We start from the raw sequence: 17534 nt of genomic DNA, 5'->3' as shown, positions 1-17534 counted from the left end.
TATTATATGTTAAGGTTGAACACTGACAGGTTTGAAGCTTCATTGAGGCCTGCAGAGGTGTACGAGTTCCTCAAGAGTTTATGCAAATCCAAAGTTGGAATGGTTACCATTCTATGACTATATGTAATCAGCAACCTTAAAATATTAATATTATATTGGAAGAATATGCATAATTATTCAAGGTATATAGAAATTTGCAGTGTAACAACTTAATATGACATTTACTCTAACGGGTAGCCAAAAATAACAATCTGAAAGCCATGCCTCCAATAATCCATGCCTCCAATAATCCATGCCTCCAATCTTCTGATAGGCTGCCACCTCTACAATATATTATTAAAAAGGTTCAAAATTGAACCTCTCCCATCACCAAAATGTTGTGGTTTGTACCTTTACACAGAGGTTCCTTGAAGACCCTTCTCAGATTGGTTCCTCATGGAACCTTTTTGACCTGGAAAGGTTCCACTGGTGTGGCAAAGCAAACAGATATGCCACTGTGTATGAGCTGCTAGCTAGCTGACTTTACTGTGTAGCTAAGTGAATGAAATATCATCAGCTAGCTAACTTCCTATTAGCTAGCTAACTTGAAGTTCTTAGAATTGTAAGGTAAAATCACAAGATTCAAATGCATGTAGAGACCATGGAAGAGGGTGAAAGGACTGCAGCTCCAACTGTCAGAAAAGGGAGAGAGTTGGCTACTGGATACGGCAGGTAATTTCCTGGGAGGACACTGTGAAAAGATTCTCCAGTTCCAGTCCTTAGTAAGGGAAACTATTAGGACAGAGAGATAATAGCAATATAATATACAGTGCCCGTCTAATTTTTGCATAATGAAGTCTGTTTCTTTGTGATGTTTTCTGTCCTCAGATGCGGAGAGCTATGAAAGCCTGTCTTCAGATGAGGTCCTAATGAATGTCCCAAGAGACTAAGGGTATCCTTGTATACTGGGTTATATGCATACCTACACTCTTAGAGAAAAGGGTTCCTAAAGGGTTCTTCGGCTGTCCCCATAGTAGAACCCTTTTTGGTTCCAGGTGGAACCCTCTGTGGAAATGGTTCTGGAACCAAAAAGGGTTCTTCAAAGGGTTCTCCTATGGGGACAGCGGAAGAACCCTTTTAGGTTCTAGGTAGCAACTTTTATTCTAAGAGTGTATGTTACCAAATGCAGTATACAGTTAAAAGTGACACACAATGTATAACCCTATTACAACTGGAGCAGGCCAACCCTACTCCAGGATGTCTGCTGGGTGTGCAGGCTTCTGTTCCAGCCCAGCACTACAACACATGATTCAACTTATGGAACCTAATGGGTTGATAATCAAGTGTTCTATTGCTGAGCTGGAATAGAAGTCTGCTCACCCAGTAGATCAGGGATCAGTGGAGCAAGGTTGGCCAACGCTGGTATATACTTTTTTTAGTTCACCTGAAATGTTGGTACAGCCCCCCGCTAACACATCGCATAAAAAAAAATATCTGCTTAATGTGGACCGTGAAAAACAGACTCGGGTGTGTTTCAGGGTTGGATCAAAAGCCTGCACACCCAGTAGCGCTCCTGATGGAGGGTTGACCACGTGTTTTATACAGTAGCCTAACTAACAGTGCAGTTATATTACTTTGTGATGGGGTTAAGTGCCTTGCTCAAGGGCACAATGGCAGGATATGATACATGAATTCAGAGAGCAGCCTCACATTGTTAAAGGGAAACTTAATAATTGTTAAACTTCATATTCATCATATCCACCACCACCAGAACATCAACATGTCAAAATGGTGCATTTTTATGTTTTGTAGTTAAATGATAAAGGAAGATGTCTTTCCAATAACATCATCGGTGTGTATTGTGTGATTTGGACCAATTGTGAGTAGGCATTGCCTTGAGGTTGAGGATGTCATTGCACGCAAGCACACACACGAACAGTTGAACATGCACCATAACAGGGTATTTTGAAGCATTCTGTGGAAAACCGAGAAGCTTTACTGCGTTATGATGTGGGGCTTATCTTCTGGGAAATGCACAGACCACATGACAGGGTGACTGCATATGCTGCTGTAGTCTGCTGTCCAGATCAATGGACAAATAAACCTCAAACAGCACTCAGAAGGGCAGGCTGGGCAGGCTTCCTTTGATAGCCTACAGTAACAGTATGCAGTGTCGAAAGTACCACACAGACAGCTAACTAGACTACTGCTGCCTGCATTGAAATCCACTAGACTCGTGTGTGGTCCAAGGCTGAATACAATACAAAGCAAGGGCCGATGATCAAACTGAATTTGATTTATGATTCATCACGCAGAGAGATTTACTGGGGTATTTTTAGCTACTGGGAGTGTGATCTGACACCCGTTTGTCTGAGGAAAGCGGAAAGGCAGCCCCTTACAATTAGATTTAGGAGGAAGATGCAAGAAAGCTAGCAATACTCCACTATCTCCTATAATGACTGAAGCTCTCTGTCTTCATAGCTCTGCACACAAACAATAGCTCCTGCGAACATCAGTCTTTTAGATCGTGAACTTTAATTCAGTTAGCAACGCAAATTGATGGTGTGTGTGTGTGTGTGCTCATCTTACACTGTGACAGTAAAGACGTTTTTTGCAGTTGTTTTATCATAGTTGTTCAAAATGTTAACCCAAACGTAAGTGTTGTCTTACAATTTTAATACAAGCTCTACCTATGGAAATGCCTGCAGTAAACAATGCATGCAATGCAAGCATAAAAACGTTGCACTCTGAAATGCAACGTATATTGCAACAATATCTATTGAGAACATCTGTGATTGACTTTTTGGAACAACTGTTTTGATCGCATTGCAACTATAAAATGTTCCATGCATTGTTTTCATAACTGTCACGTTCTGACCATAGTTCTTGTGTGTTTTCCTTGTTTTAGTGTTGGTCAGGACGTGAGCTGGGTGGGCATTCTATGTTGTGTGTCTGGTTTGTCTATTTCTATGTTTGGCCTGATATGGTTCTCAATCAGAGGCAGGTGTTAGTCAGTCTCTGATTGGGAACCATATTTAGGTAGCCTGTTTTGTGTTGGTATTTGTGGGTGGTTATTTCCGTGTCTGTGTTTGTTTCACCACATAGGACTGTTTTCGGTTTTCACATTTATTGTTTTGTATATTTGTAGAGTTTTCTCTGTATTCGTCTTTATTAAAGATGTTTAACCCTAACCATGCTGCGTTTTGGTCCGCCTCTCCTTCCAGGAAGAAAGCCGTTACAATAACAGGGCTTTCCATCAACCTTTTTATTCAAATTCTTCCATTTCAGTTCATCAGCATCAACCTCGCTACATGAACGACTGCATTACGACATCTGAATAGACACAAAAATTCATAACATTGAACCCAATGATCTCAGTGCATTAAACTCCCCACTCGGAGATGACACTAGCGTGAATAGTATGTGGTCTTGCTTGTGGCCTGATCAGAAAGCTCTTGGATCCTCGGTTGGGTGACTGTCAGGAGCCACAAAAGAAAATGACGTGCAAGTCCAACAGAAGGACAAGCTAATCAAAGAGGATCATTTGAGAAGAGACAGATCATACAGTATTTGTCTCTCCTAATACAAAGACAGTCTTATTAGAGGAGCATTGGATAGCCAGCAGTTCAATGTATCACAAGAAAAGGGAACTGTATATTCCATGAAGTACCAAACTACTCAGAAATGTGGAATTACTCAGAAAATAGTTTGTTTAGAGTAGGCCCACATTCCATCCATGATATCCTCCAGACATGGGTTCAAATAATATTTAAAAGATTTCACATACTTTGATAGTTTGGTTGAGGCTACCTGGAGTGCCAAATAGGAGATGTTTGTGAATTCAGGACTATTCCATTGATTTTAATGATTCCATTATGCCAGGCAAGATCAGTCGAACACAGTTTAAGTATTTTAAAGGTTTCAAGTACTATTTGAACCTAGGTCTGATATCCACTAGACATCTACCCCCATTTGAACAGTTTTCTTCTGTTAAATACAATCAGTCATCTGAAAGTATGCTGCTAAGGTCCCACATGTGTAGATGATGCATTTGAAAACCTGAGGTGAAGCCTGTTTGATTCTAACAGATTTAATATTTTAGTACATGTACATAGGTAATAGGCTTTGTATGTAAAGTTGTGAAATACTAACCTTCTTTAGCATTAAATTACTGGGGCACTTTGTGCTAATCTCATTTCAATGTGGTACTATGGCAATCAAAGCACAGTTCAACACAAGCATTACACGCAAGCTCTGAAACAGGATACGCTGGTTCTCAGATATAGCTATGACTGTAAATTAGATTAGCTTCTTATGACTTGCAGTGATTTCCCATTCGGGTCTATGACAGTGTCGAAACACATTATCTATCTAGTCTTCTCCCAATTAACAATGTCTAATAGGGAAATGGCCACGATGGACTACAGGGAGAATTGCGATTGGGAATAGTTTTTAATACAACTTTGTGGTTGCTGGAAGGCTATGGGTGTCACGCTGATGTAAAGGATTTTGGAGACAGGCGCAGGAATACACAATAGGGGTTTTTATTAATACACCCAAAACAAACACTTATACAAAAACACTGGGCTGTACCCAAACAAAAGATCTTGTTTTTCCGAACATCACACCCGCGGGACAGGTACAGGATGGCAACAACAACTGCGTGAGTTACACCAAGAACTCACAATCCCTCCATCAGTGCTCAGACTGTCCACTATAGGCTGAGAGAGGCTGGACTGAGGGCTTGAAGGCCTGTTGTAAGGCAGGTCCTCACCAGACATCACCGGCAACAACGTCGCTTATGGGCACAAACCCACCATCGCTGGGCCAGACAAGATTGGCAAAAAGTGCTCTTCACTGATGAGTCACGGTTTTGTCTCACCAGGGGTGATGGTCGGATTCACATTTATCGTCAAAGGAATGAGCTTTACACAGAGGCCTGTACTCTGGAGCGTGATCGATTTGGAGGTGGAGGGTCCGTCATGGTCTGGGGCGGTGTGTCACAGCATCATCGGACTGAGCATGTTGTCATTGCAGGCAATCTCAACGCTGTCCGTTACAGGGAAGACATCCTCCTCCCTCATGTGGTACCCTTCCTGCAGGCTCATCATGACATGACCCTCCAGCATGACAATGTCACCAGCCATATAGCTTGTTTTTGTGCATGATTTCCTGCAAGACAGGAATGTCAGTGTTCTGCCATGGCCAGTGAAGAGCCCAGATCTCAATCCCATTGAGCACGTCTGGGACCTGTTGGATCGGAGGGTGAGGGCTAGGGACATTCCCCACCAAAATGTCCAGGAACTTGCAGGTTAAAGTGCCTTGGTGGAAGAGTGGGGTAACATCTCACAGCAAGAACTGGCAAGTCTGATGCAGTCCATGAGGAGGAGATGCACTGCAGTACTTAATGCCGCTGGTGGCCACACCAGATACTGACTGTTACTTTTGATTTTGACCCCCCCTTTGTTCAGGGACACATTTTTTAAATATATTTTTTTATAACTTTATTTAACTAAGCAACTCAGTTAAGAGCACATTCTTATTTTCAATGACGGCCTAGGAACGGTGGGTTAACTTCTTTGTTCAGGGGCAGAACGACAGATTTTTACCTTGTCAGCTCAGGGGATCCATTCTTGTAAACTTACAGCTAAATAGTCCAACACTCTAACCACCTGCCTCTTGTTGCACTCCACGAGGAGCCTGCCTATTACGCAAATGCAGTAGAAGCCAAGGTAAGTTGCTAGCTAGCATTAAACTTATCTTATAAAAAACAATCAATCAATCATAATCACTAGTTATAACTACACATGGTTGATGATATTACTAGTTTATCTAGCGTGTCCTGCGTTGCATATAATCGATGCAACTCTGGGGGATGATTTAACAAAAGCGCATTTGCGAAAAAAGCACAATCGTTTGATGACTGTACCTAACCATAAACACCAATGGTTTTCTTAAAATCAATACACAGAAGTAAATATTTTTAAACCTGCATATTTAGCTAAAAGAAATCCAGGTTAGCAGGCAATATTAACCAGGTGAAATTGTGTCACATCTCTTATGTTCATTGCACGCAGAGTCAGGGTATATGCAACAGTTTGGGCGGCCTGGCTCAAAGCGAACTAATTTGCCAGAATTGTACGTAATTATGACATAACATTGAAGGTTGTGCAATGTAACAAGAATATTTCGACTTTGGGATTCCACCCTTTAGATAAAATACCAAACGGTTCCGTATTTCACTGAAATAATAAACGTTTTGTTTTCGAAATGATCGTTTCTGGATTCGACCATATTAATGACCTAAGGCTCGTATTTCTGTGTGTTATTATATTATAATTAAGTCCATGATTTGATATTTGATAGAGCGGTCTGACTGAGCGGTTTTGCCAGCAGCTCTTCGCAAGCACAGCGTTGTTTATGACTTCAAGCCTATCAGCCTAATGGCTGGTGTAACCGATGTGAAATGGCTAGCTAGTTAGCAGGGTGCACACTAATAGCGTTTCAAACGTCACTCGCTCTGAGACTTGGAGTAGTTTTTCCCCTTGCTCTGGCATGGGCCGCGGCTTTGGTGAGGGAGGGGTAACGCTGCTTCGAGTGTGGCTGTTGTCGATGTGCTCCTGGTTCGAGCCCAGGTAGGGGCGAGGAGAGGGACGGAAGCTATACCGTTACACTGGCAATACTATAGTGCCTATAAGAACATCCAATAGTCAAAGGTATATGAAATACAAATGGTATAGAGAGAAATAGTCCTATAAATACAAGCTAAAACCTCTTACCTTGGAATATTGAAGTTTCATGTTAAAAGGAACCACCAACTTTCATATGTTCTCATGTTCTGAGCAAGGAACTCAAACGTTAGCTTTTTTACATGGCACATATTGCACCTTTTTATTTTACCTTTATTTTAACTAAGCGAGTCAGTTAAGAACTAATTCTTATTTTCAATGATGGCCTAGGAACAGTGGGTTAACTGCCTGTTCAGGGGCAGAACGACAGATTTGTTCCTTGTCAGGTCGGGGATTTGAACTTGCAACCTTCCGGTTACTAGTCCAACGCTCTAACCACTAGGCTACCCTACTTCTCCAACACTTTGTTTTTGCATTATTTAAACCAAATTGAACATGTTTCATTATTTACTTGAGGCTAAATGGATTTTTATTGATGTATTATATTAAGTTAAAATAAGTGTTCATTCAGTTGTATTCAGTTGTTGTAATTGTCATTATTACAAATAAAACTTCTTTAATTTTTTACATTTTTTTTTTTAAATCGGCCAATTAATTGGTATCAGCTTTTTTTGGTCCAATAATCGGTATCGGTGTTGAAAAATCATTATCGGTCGACCTCTAGTGTGTATTCAGACAAGACCGTCTGGGGTTTATGATAATGAATCCCACTCAGTGAAGCCTAGAACGCCAGTGAGGTAGACCTCCAGAACTGGTGAACAGAATGAGCATAATTACCGAGGAATCCCTGACAGTACCCCCCCCCCATTGGGTTAATGCAGTAATCAACAGGGAGTTGTAAACGGTACATTACCTCATTAACCCTCCTCAGGACTTTAACTTCTTTGGGGTAGGGGGCAGTATTGGGTAGCTTGGATGAAAAACGGCCCCAAATTAAGCTGCCTGCTACTCAGCCATAAAAGCTAAAATATGCATATCATTAGTACATTTGGATAGAAAACACTCTCAAGGTTTGTAGCTTTTCAACTCAACCCCCATTGAAGAAAGTCCGTGTAGCTACCTTCCACTTCATTTGTACAGACAAAGGAATTGTCTGGTTGGAACATTAATGACGTTTTACAGTATGTTAAAAACATCCTAAAGATTGATTCCATACTTAGTTTGGCATGTTTCTACGGGCTTTAACATAACTTTTTGAACTTTTTGTCCGACGTTCGGTGCGACCTGAACGCGCTTTTGGATTTGTTTACCAAATGCCCTAACAAAAGAAGAATTTAGACATAACTGATGAACATTATCGAACAAATCAAACATTTATGGTGGAACTGGGATTCCTGGGAGTGCATTCTGATGAAGATCATCAAAGGTAAGTGAATATTTAAAATGCTATTTCTGAGTTATGTTGACTACCCAATATGGCTGGTATCTTTTTGGCTGCTTTGTTGTCTAAACGCTGTACTCAGATTATTGCATGGTTTGCTTTCTCCGTAAAGTTTTTAAAAATCTGGCACAGCGGTTGCATTAAGGAGAAGTTTATCTAAAGTTCCATGTATAATAGTCGTATCTTTATCAATGTTTATTATGAGAATTTCTGTAAATTGATGTGGCTCTCTGCAATATCACCGCATGTTTTAGAACTACTGAACGTAACGCGCCAATGTAAACTAAGATTTTTTAAATATAAATATGAACTTTATCAAACAAAGCATACATGTATTGTGTGACATGAAGTCCTATGAGTGTCGTCTGATGAAGATCATCAAAGGTTAGTGATTAATTTTATCTCTATTTCTGCTTTTTGAGACTCCTCTCTTTGGCTGGAAAAAATGGCTGTTTTTCTGTGGCTTGGTGGTGACCTATCAATCATTTGTGGTGCTTTCGCTGTAAATCCTTTTTGAAATCAGACACTGTGGCTGGATTAACGAGAATTGTATCTTTTAAATGGTGTAAAATACTTGAATGCTTGAGGAATTTTAATTATGAGATCTTTGTTGTTTTGAATTTGGCGTCCTGCACTTTCACTGGCTGTTGCGGGGGAGTTCCGCTAGGGGAACGGGGTTCCACAAACCGCGGGCTCAGCTTCCGGCAGGGCAGGTGGAGGGGCAGGTGGAGGGTGGAGAGCCAGACCCGGTCGCCTGGGAAGAAAACAGGCACCTCACTGTGGTGGAGGTCGGGCTGTTCCTTGTGCCGATTTCACTCATCCACCGCAGGAGCCTCGATCTGGCTCAGATGCCAAGGTGCCAGGTCCAGCTGATACCCCAACACACACTGGAAAGGTGTGAGGTTAGTGGAGGAGTGGCGGAGGGAATCCTGTGCATACTCCATCCAAGGTAGAAACTCTGTCCACTCCCCTGCCGATCCTGACAGTAACACCGCAGGAACCTGTCCACCTCCTGGTTGACCCTCTCCACCTGCCCATTTGCTTGAGACCGATACCCAGAGGTGAGACTGACCGTGACCCTCAGGAAAACGCCTTCCATACCTGTGAGGTGAATTGAAGGCCACGATCTGACACAATATCCTCCGGGATCCCATAGTGCCGGAAGAGGTGTATAAAAAGAGCCTCCGCGGTTTGCATGGTCGACGGAAGCCCAGGCAGGGGAGGAGGCGACAAGCTTTGGAAAACCGTCCCACAACGACAAGAATGGTGGTGTTCCCTTAGAGTGGGGAAGGTCAGTGACAAAGCCCACGAGAGGTGAGACCAGGGTTGTTGTAGAACCGGCAGGGAATGGAGCTTTCCATAAAGGAGGTGCCTGGGTGTCTTAGACTGAGCACAGATGGAGCAGGAAGAGACTTAAACCCGGATATCCCTAGCCAAGGTGGCCAGTACTTCTCCGTAAGACAGGCGATGGCACGGCCTATCCAAGGATGACCCGACAAAGGCGCCGTGTGCGCCCAGGAAAGGAGGCGGTCCCACACACCTGTGGGAACGTAGGCGCGGTTTTACAGGCACTCTGCAGGTGCGGGTTCCGTACGCAGGGCATGCTGTATATGTTGGCGTCCACATCCCATACCACTGGCGCGATGATGAGGCACGGAGGGATGATGTTGGTCTCCTCTCCCTGCCTCTCCTCTGCGTCATAGAGGGGAGACAGGGCATCTGCCTTCATATTCTTTGAGCCTGGCCTATAGGAAATTGTGAAGTGGAACCTGGCGAAGAATAGAGCCCACCTGGCCTCTCAGATTTAGCCTCTTTGCTGCCCTGATGTGCTCCAGGTTGCGGTGGTCCGTCCACACCGGGAAAGGGTGTTTGGACCCCTCAATCCAGTGCCTCCACGCCTTCAGAGCCTTCTTGACCGCCAAGAGTTCCTGGTCCCCTACATCATAGTTCCTCTGGGCGGGGCTCAGCTGCTTGGAGTAGAAAGCGCAGGGCCGCAGCTTTGGAGGGGCTCCGGTATGCTGGGACAGCACTGCCCCAATTCCTACTTCGGAGGCATCCACCTCGACAATGAAGGGGAGTGAGGTGTCGGGATGTGCCAACACGGGAGCAGTGGCGAAACGTGCTTTCAGCGTCTCGAACGCCCTCTCCGCCTACGCCGTCCAACGAAGCTGCTGGGGACCTCCTCTCAACAGGGAGGTAAGAGGTGCGACCACCGTGCTGAAGCCCCGAATAAACCCCTGGAAATCGTTGGCGAACGCAAGGAATCGCTGGACTGCTTTCACCAAGGTGGGGATGGGCCATGATCTGACTGTACTGATGCATTGCTCCTCCATCTCCACTCCCTCCGTGGCGTTGAGACAGCCCAAAAAGGACACGGACCGCTGGAAAAACAAATATTTCTCTTGTTTAAAATTTAGGTCATGCTCCAACAATCTTCTCAGCACAGACATGACCAACAAGACATGCTGGACACATGTATAGACCAAGATGTTGTCTATATAGATCACTAGGCCGCGTCCCAGCATGTCCCGAAACACCTCGTTGATGAAGGCCTGGAAGGTTGAAGGAGCATTAGACAGGCCAAAGGGCATTACGAGATACTCGTTATGACCCGTGGTCGTGGAAAAAGCAGTCTTTCATTCAAAGCCTGCACGAATGCGCACCAGATTGTAGGCGCTCCTAAAGTCCAGCTTCGTGAAGTACTGCGCCCCGTGCATTTGTTTGATGATGGTTGGGATGAGGGTAAAAGATAGCTGAACTTGACGGTGGCCTTGTTCAGTGTTCGATAATCAGTGCAGTGGCGCAGTCCCCCATCTTTCTTCTTGACAAAAAAGAAGCTTGAGGAGGCTGGTGACTAAAAGGGGCGGATAAAACTCTGCTGGAGACTCTCCTGTACATAGTTCTCCATGGCCTCGGTCTCCGCATAGGAGAGGGGATAGACATGTCCTCTCGGGAGGGCTGCGCCAGACAACAGGTCAATGGCACAGTCCCAGGGGCAATGGGGAGGCAGGCGTGTAGCCTGGGTCTTTGAGAAAACCCGGTGCAGATCCTGGTACTCCTCTGGTAAATCCACTTGAGGAGCACAGTCCGGACTTACCACCGTGGTGTTGTTGACAGACACCGCGAGACACCTACCCTAATACTCCTGCGACCAACCTAGCAGTCTCCTCTCAGACCAGGAAATAACCGGGTTATGCAAAGTCAACCAGGAGAGACCTAAAACAATGGGGTGCGTGAGAGTGTCTATGATCAAGAAAGTGATCTGTTCTGAATGAGTGTCATGGGTCAGCAAAGAAACCGGAACAGTAATGTGATGTATGAGCCCTGTCCCTATTGGACGATTATCCAGGGCTCGAACTGGAATGGGTGACTGTAGGGGAACCAAAGGAATGCATAATACAGTGGCCAGTGCGCTAAGAGATTCCTGGCAGCTCCGGAATCAATCAGAGCTAACTGGAGTGAAGGGCTAGGGTACTCAGGGAATTTAACGGGAAAACACACTGGTTGATTTGACAGACAAGGAGAGGAGACCTTGCCTTCTACCTGGGTTGGCGCAAGAGAATTCCATGGCTTGTTACCTCCTCGCCTCCTAGTGGATAGAGAGCGGGTCGGAGAGAAATTACCCCTTTCTCCACAATAGAAGCGGAGGCTAAGATTACTCCTTCTCCTGTGCTCTGCCTCGGGCAAACGTGCCGAGCCCACCTCCATCAGCTCTGGCTCCGAATTCCGCACAGGTCTTCTTCGGGGACCGCAGGAGGTTGTCCAACCGGCCATGCTGATGAGCTGGTCGAATTACAGGTTGTCATCACGGCAGGCTAACTCCAGCTGTACCTGGTGGTAAATGGTGACCAGAACCAACTCGTTCCATCTGGTGGAGGCCACGATGATCCGGTACTCCAGGAAGAACTCCAAAGCGGTCCTAGATCCCTGGCATAGTCGGAGTAGACGCTCACCCTCCTCCCGGCCTTCCACAGGATGATCAAACATCGAGCGGAAGAGGAGGGTGAAGCGCTCGTAGGACTCGACCTCGGGTCCGCCCGTCTCCCAGACCGCAGCACCCCAGTCCAGAGCCTATCCAGTCAGTGCCAAGATGACGGTGGCAAACCTGTCTCTTCAGCGAGGTACAGGTCGCATTGTAGAAGGAACCCCTTGCATCTTGCTGGTGCACCGTCAAAGCGCTCCGGGAGGGACAGGGGTATTCCACGGACGGGCTCCGATGGAAAGGTGGTAGGTTATGGTGTGGGAGCTGGTACCGGAATCGGTGCTGGAGACTGGACGGACTGCACACTTCCCTCCAAGCACAGGATGGTTGCCAGCACACTGTTCATGGCGATACCGAGTCTGGAGAAACAGTCCTCGTGGTGCTGTACTGTCCCTACAATGGTCGGTAGCGCAGTCTTTCCTGCAGTCTCCATTTTGCGGGTCGGTTATTATGTATGAAGGATTTTGGAGACAGGCGCAGGAATACACAATAGGGGATTTTAATACACCCAAAACAAACACGTATACAAAGATATTGGGCTGTACCCAGACAAAAGAGTGTGGGTAAACCTCATTGACCGACACGGAATGATACCCGTAATACACAATATATATATAGGGTACAGCATTACAGCTGCACTAATGCATAGGTATTCACTCCACCAACGGACATGGGAACAATAACCGACAAAGACAGAGGGAACAGAGAGCACATATATAACATACTAGTCAGGGGAAATGGGAACCAGGTGTGTGTAATCAGACTAGAAAGCCGGTGACATAGTCCTCCGGAACTGGTGAACAGAATGAGCATCAGTATGGGGGGATCCGTGACAGTGAGCAACTTACATCTGCATCAATCACTTGCAGTTTTAACTTCCTGCACACACACATGGGCTTTCTGTTTCACTAAGGGAGGAGGTCATAGAGCTGGCAGTGTGGTGCCAGGACAACAAACTCTCTCAACGCCATTAAGACCAAGGAGCTGATCATGGACCACAGGAAAGAGCATTCTGGTTGTATCACTGTCTGGTATGGCAACTGCACAGCCCTCGACCGAAAGGCCCTACAGAGGGTGGTGCAGACGGCCCACGCATCAGTGGGGACGAGCTCCCAGCAATCCAGGACATACAGTACATGCCAGGCGGTGTCTGAGAAAGGCCCGACCGAGACATGGACTGTTCTCCATGCTCCCGTCCGGCAGGCGGTAATGGTGGATCAAGGCTCAGACCAACAGGCTCCTAAACAGCTTCTATCCCCAGACCATAAGACTGTTAAAATGGCTAACAATTACTGCTCTCCCTCAGACTGTCCACACTGACTCTATGCCCATCCGCAGGTCTCTACCCACTCAAACACACACCTTCACTGTCACTGCTACTCACACACACTCACATACACACATACAACCTCACACATAACTGACGGCACACACTTACACCCCCTTACACCTACGCTGTTGCTAATATGATTATTGAGTCAATTTATTACCAGCATTACACTGCCATTCTTTGATTATTGATTACCATTAAAATGTATATATTTATCTTGCTATTAGTCAGTATTACTCCTGTTTACATGTACAGTGCCTTCGGTGTCACGACTTCCGCCGAGGTCCGTCCCTCTCCTTGTTCGGGTGGCGTTCGGCGGTCGACGTCACCTGCTTTCTAGCCACCGCCGATCCACTTTTCTTAACCCCCTGTTCTACATGTTGTATTTGTGAGTGATTGTTTGTTGTATTGTGGTCCGTATTGTGTGGCCATGTATATTACTTGTTATGTTTGAATTTTTGAGTAAAATATGTTATTACTCATATCTGCTGTCCTGCGCCTGACTCATCTCACCAGCTACAAACAGACACCTTTACATTCAGAAAGTATTCAGACCACTTTACTTTTTCCACATTTTGTTAGGTTGCAGCCTTATTCCAAAATAGCTTAAATATTTTTTTCTCCTCAATCTACACACAATACCCCATAATGACAAAGCAAAAACAGGTTTAGACATTTTTGCAAATGTATTCAAAAATAAAAACTGAAATATCACATTTACATAAGTATTCAGACCCTTTACTCAGTACTTTGTTGATGCACCTTTGGCAGTGTTTACAGCATCGAGTCTTCTTGAGTATGATGCTACAAGCTTGGCACACCTGTATTTGAGGAGTTTCTCCCATTCTTCTCTGAAGATCCTATCAAGCTCTGGCAGGTTGGATGAGGAGCGTTGCTGCAATGCTACTTTCAGGTCTCTCCAGAGATGTTCGATCAGGTTCAAGTCCGGGCTCTGGCTGGGTCACTCAAGGACTTGTCCCGTAGCAACTCCTGCGTTGTCTTGGCTTTGTGCCTAGGGACGTTGTCCTGTTGGAAGGTGAACCTTCGCCCCCAGTCTGAGGTTCTGAGTGCTCTGGAACTGTTTTTTATCAAGGATCTCTCTGAACTTTGCTTCGTTCATATTTGCCTCGATTCTGACTAGTCTCCCAGTCACTGCTGCTGAAAAACATCTTCACAGCATGATGCTGCCACCACCATTCTTCACCGTAGGGATGGTGCCAGGTTATCTCCAGACGTGATGCTTGGCATTCAGGCCAAAGAGTTCAATCTTGGTTTTATCAGACCAGAGAATCTTGTTTCTCATGGTCTGAGAGTCCTTTACGTGCCTTTTGGCAAACTCCTGAGGAGTGGCTTCCGTCTGGCCAATCTTCCATAAAGGTCTGATTGGTGTCGTGCTGCAGAGATGGTTGTCCTTCTGGAAGGTTCTCCCATCTCCACAGTGGAACTCTGGAGCTCTGTCAGAGTGACCATAGGGTTCTTGGTCACCTCCCTGACCAAGGTCCTTCTCCCCCGATTGCTCAGTTTGGTCGGGCAGCCAGCTCTAGGAAGAGTCTTGGTGGTTCCAAACGTCTTCCATTTAAGAATGATGGAGGCCACTGTGTTCTTGGGGACATTCAGTGATGCATAAATGTTTTGGTACCCTTCCCCATATCTCTGCCTCGACACAATCTTATCTCAGAGCTCTACGGACAATTTCTTCGACCTCATGGCTTGGTTTTTGCTCTGACATGAAGTGTCAACTGTGTGACCTTATATAGACAGGTGTGTGCCTTTCCAAGTCATGTCCAATCAATTAAATTGACCACAGGTGGACTCCAATCAAGTTGTAAAAACATCAAGGATGATCAATGGAAACAACTGAGCTCAATTTCGAGGGTCTGTAAAATGATGTAAATAAGGTATTTCTGTTTTTAATATTTGCAACATTTCAAAAAAACTGTTTTCGCTTTGTCATTATGGGTTATTGTGTGTAGTTTGCTGAGGAAAATTGTTAATTTAATCAATTTTAGAATAAGGCTGTAACTTAACAAAATGTGGAAAAAGTCAAGGGGTCTGAACACTCTCCGAAGGCACTGTATATGTTATAATTAGTATACTACTGTCACGTTCTGACCTTAGTTCCTTTGTTTTGTCTTTGTTTTAGTATGGTCAGGACGTGAGTTGGGGTGGGCAGTATGTTCGTTTTTCTATGATTTGGGATTTCTGTGTTTGTCCTGGTATGGTTCTCAATCAGCGGCAGCTGTCTATCGTTGTCCCTGATTGAGAACCATACTTAGGTAGTCTGTTTTCACCCTTTAGTTGTGGGTGATTGTTTCCTGTTGTGTGTCTGCACCAGCCAGAACTGTTTTCGGTCGTTCTCTTTGTTAGTTTTGTTATTTCCGTGTTCATTTAATAAATATGGACACATACCACGCTGCACGTTGGTCCTCTTCTTCCACCACCAACGGCCGTTACAACTACCAGAAGTATTGGCGTGTTCTCACATGCATCTGTATATTTCCATTAGGGATTGCCTCCTCTGTGAAGTGTGCAATAACTCAATTCAACATTTGCATTCCTTCTAAACAACTTAGTCCACTCTGTTGATAACACATTCTAGTTTTGGGAACAGAAAACAGTATTGAGATCAAATGATTAATGGATGAGAAAATGTGCATTGTCACCCAAAATCCATCTCGTTCCATTTTCTCCCACTGCTGACCAGTGGGCTTCCTCTCACATGTGTACATCCAGTGAAATATCCATCTCATTTTTACTGCTCCAACCCTCACTGGACTGTGACAATGCTTCCATCTAGTGGTTTGCATGGGCGTCACACAAACTCCTAAAGACAATGTATTTGAATGGTATGATCTGATAGTGCTGATTGAGTTTTAAATAGTACCAATGGACCAATGTGAAAGTATGACATACTCAAACACACATTGCAAACACATTTATTTTGTTGTGTAAAGAGGACCGTACAATGATGCCACAAGGCAGACAAGCAGCAGGAAGCCACAAAGCCACTCAATGCCTATAAAAGAATACATCTACACTTCAAAAAACATAGGATTGCACTACCAGCTTATTGCCAGGTAAAAGCTGATCAAGCGTACAATGCAATTTCCCCCTAGTGTTGACTGAAGCGGTCAGCCCAGTGCTGGTTATCTCAAGTAAAGACACAAAAGAGACAAATAGAGACCACTACACATATTCTACACATACACCCCTCCATTCCTCATTCAGAAGGCACACTTGACTTGTGAATCAAACCAGTGAGAGATATTTTATCTCTTAATTTATTTTGAGTGACTCTGACATGCTGGGATTCACAGCTTAAAGGTCTAATCCAATTCAACTGGTTTGTTTATCCAACAGTCCAACAGAACCATATGATGTGCATACAGTAAAGCACACATTTGAAACTCATTCATATTAGCTTAAGGAGAGACCCTCTCAAGTCAATTCCTCCTTGGCTCACTACTACTGCTGAGGGCATTAAGTGAAGCTAGGTACATATTGTTTTTGTGTCTCTTCAAATCAACTGAGACATTAACTGTTGTCTGAATATTTTATTCATGCACTTCAGGGCAAAGGCCTACTGTAAGTGTTTTAACTGATGCTCCCATAAGAGCTCTTATTTGTCTCATGGGCTATTATGATGTTCAAGACAAAGCTGGTTATGAACCAGGGTTGGGGTCAATTCCTTTTTAATTTAGTCGATTATGGAATTACATTTTTCTCAATGCTTCTCTAGGAGAACATTTTGGATTTGGAATTTTAGTTTATTTTCAGAATTGACTGAATTTAAATGGGAATGGCCCCAACTCTGGCATACGATACCTGTGTCTCTGGCATACGATACCCGTGTCTCTGGCATACGATACCTGTGTCTCTGGCATACGATACCTGTCTCTCTCTTTGGCATAATCTCAACATGCTGTTCATTTTTGTATTTTTTTGTCTTCATTAAAACAGTGAACAGCTCAAACCTTGGAAGTCAATTCAAACAGCAAGACTAAAAGGTTAGTCTTTTATATCTCTTCTTACTGTATAATGGTGCCAAAACATACAATGTCTTTTATATCTCTGTATAATGGTGCCAATTCTTACTGTATAATGGTGCCAAAACATACCAAAATGGTGTATAATGGTGCCATAACATAACAGTTGGTTGAGAGGGGACAAAAC

Source organism: Oncorhynchus tshawytscha, linkage group LG03 (assembly GCF_018296145.1).
Source record: "Oncorhynchus tshawytscha isolate Ot180627B linkage group LG03, Otsh_v2.0, whole genome shotgun sequence".
NCBI classification, from domain to species: domain Eukaryota; kingdom Metazoa; phylum Chordata; class Actinopteri; order Salmoniformes; family Salmonidae; genus Oncorhynchus; species Oncorhynchus tshawytscha.
This window is presented reverse-complemented; position numbering follows the sequence as displayed.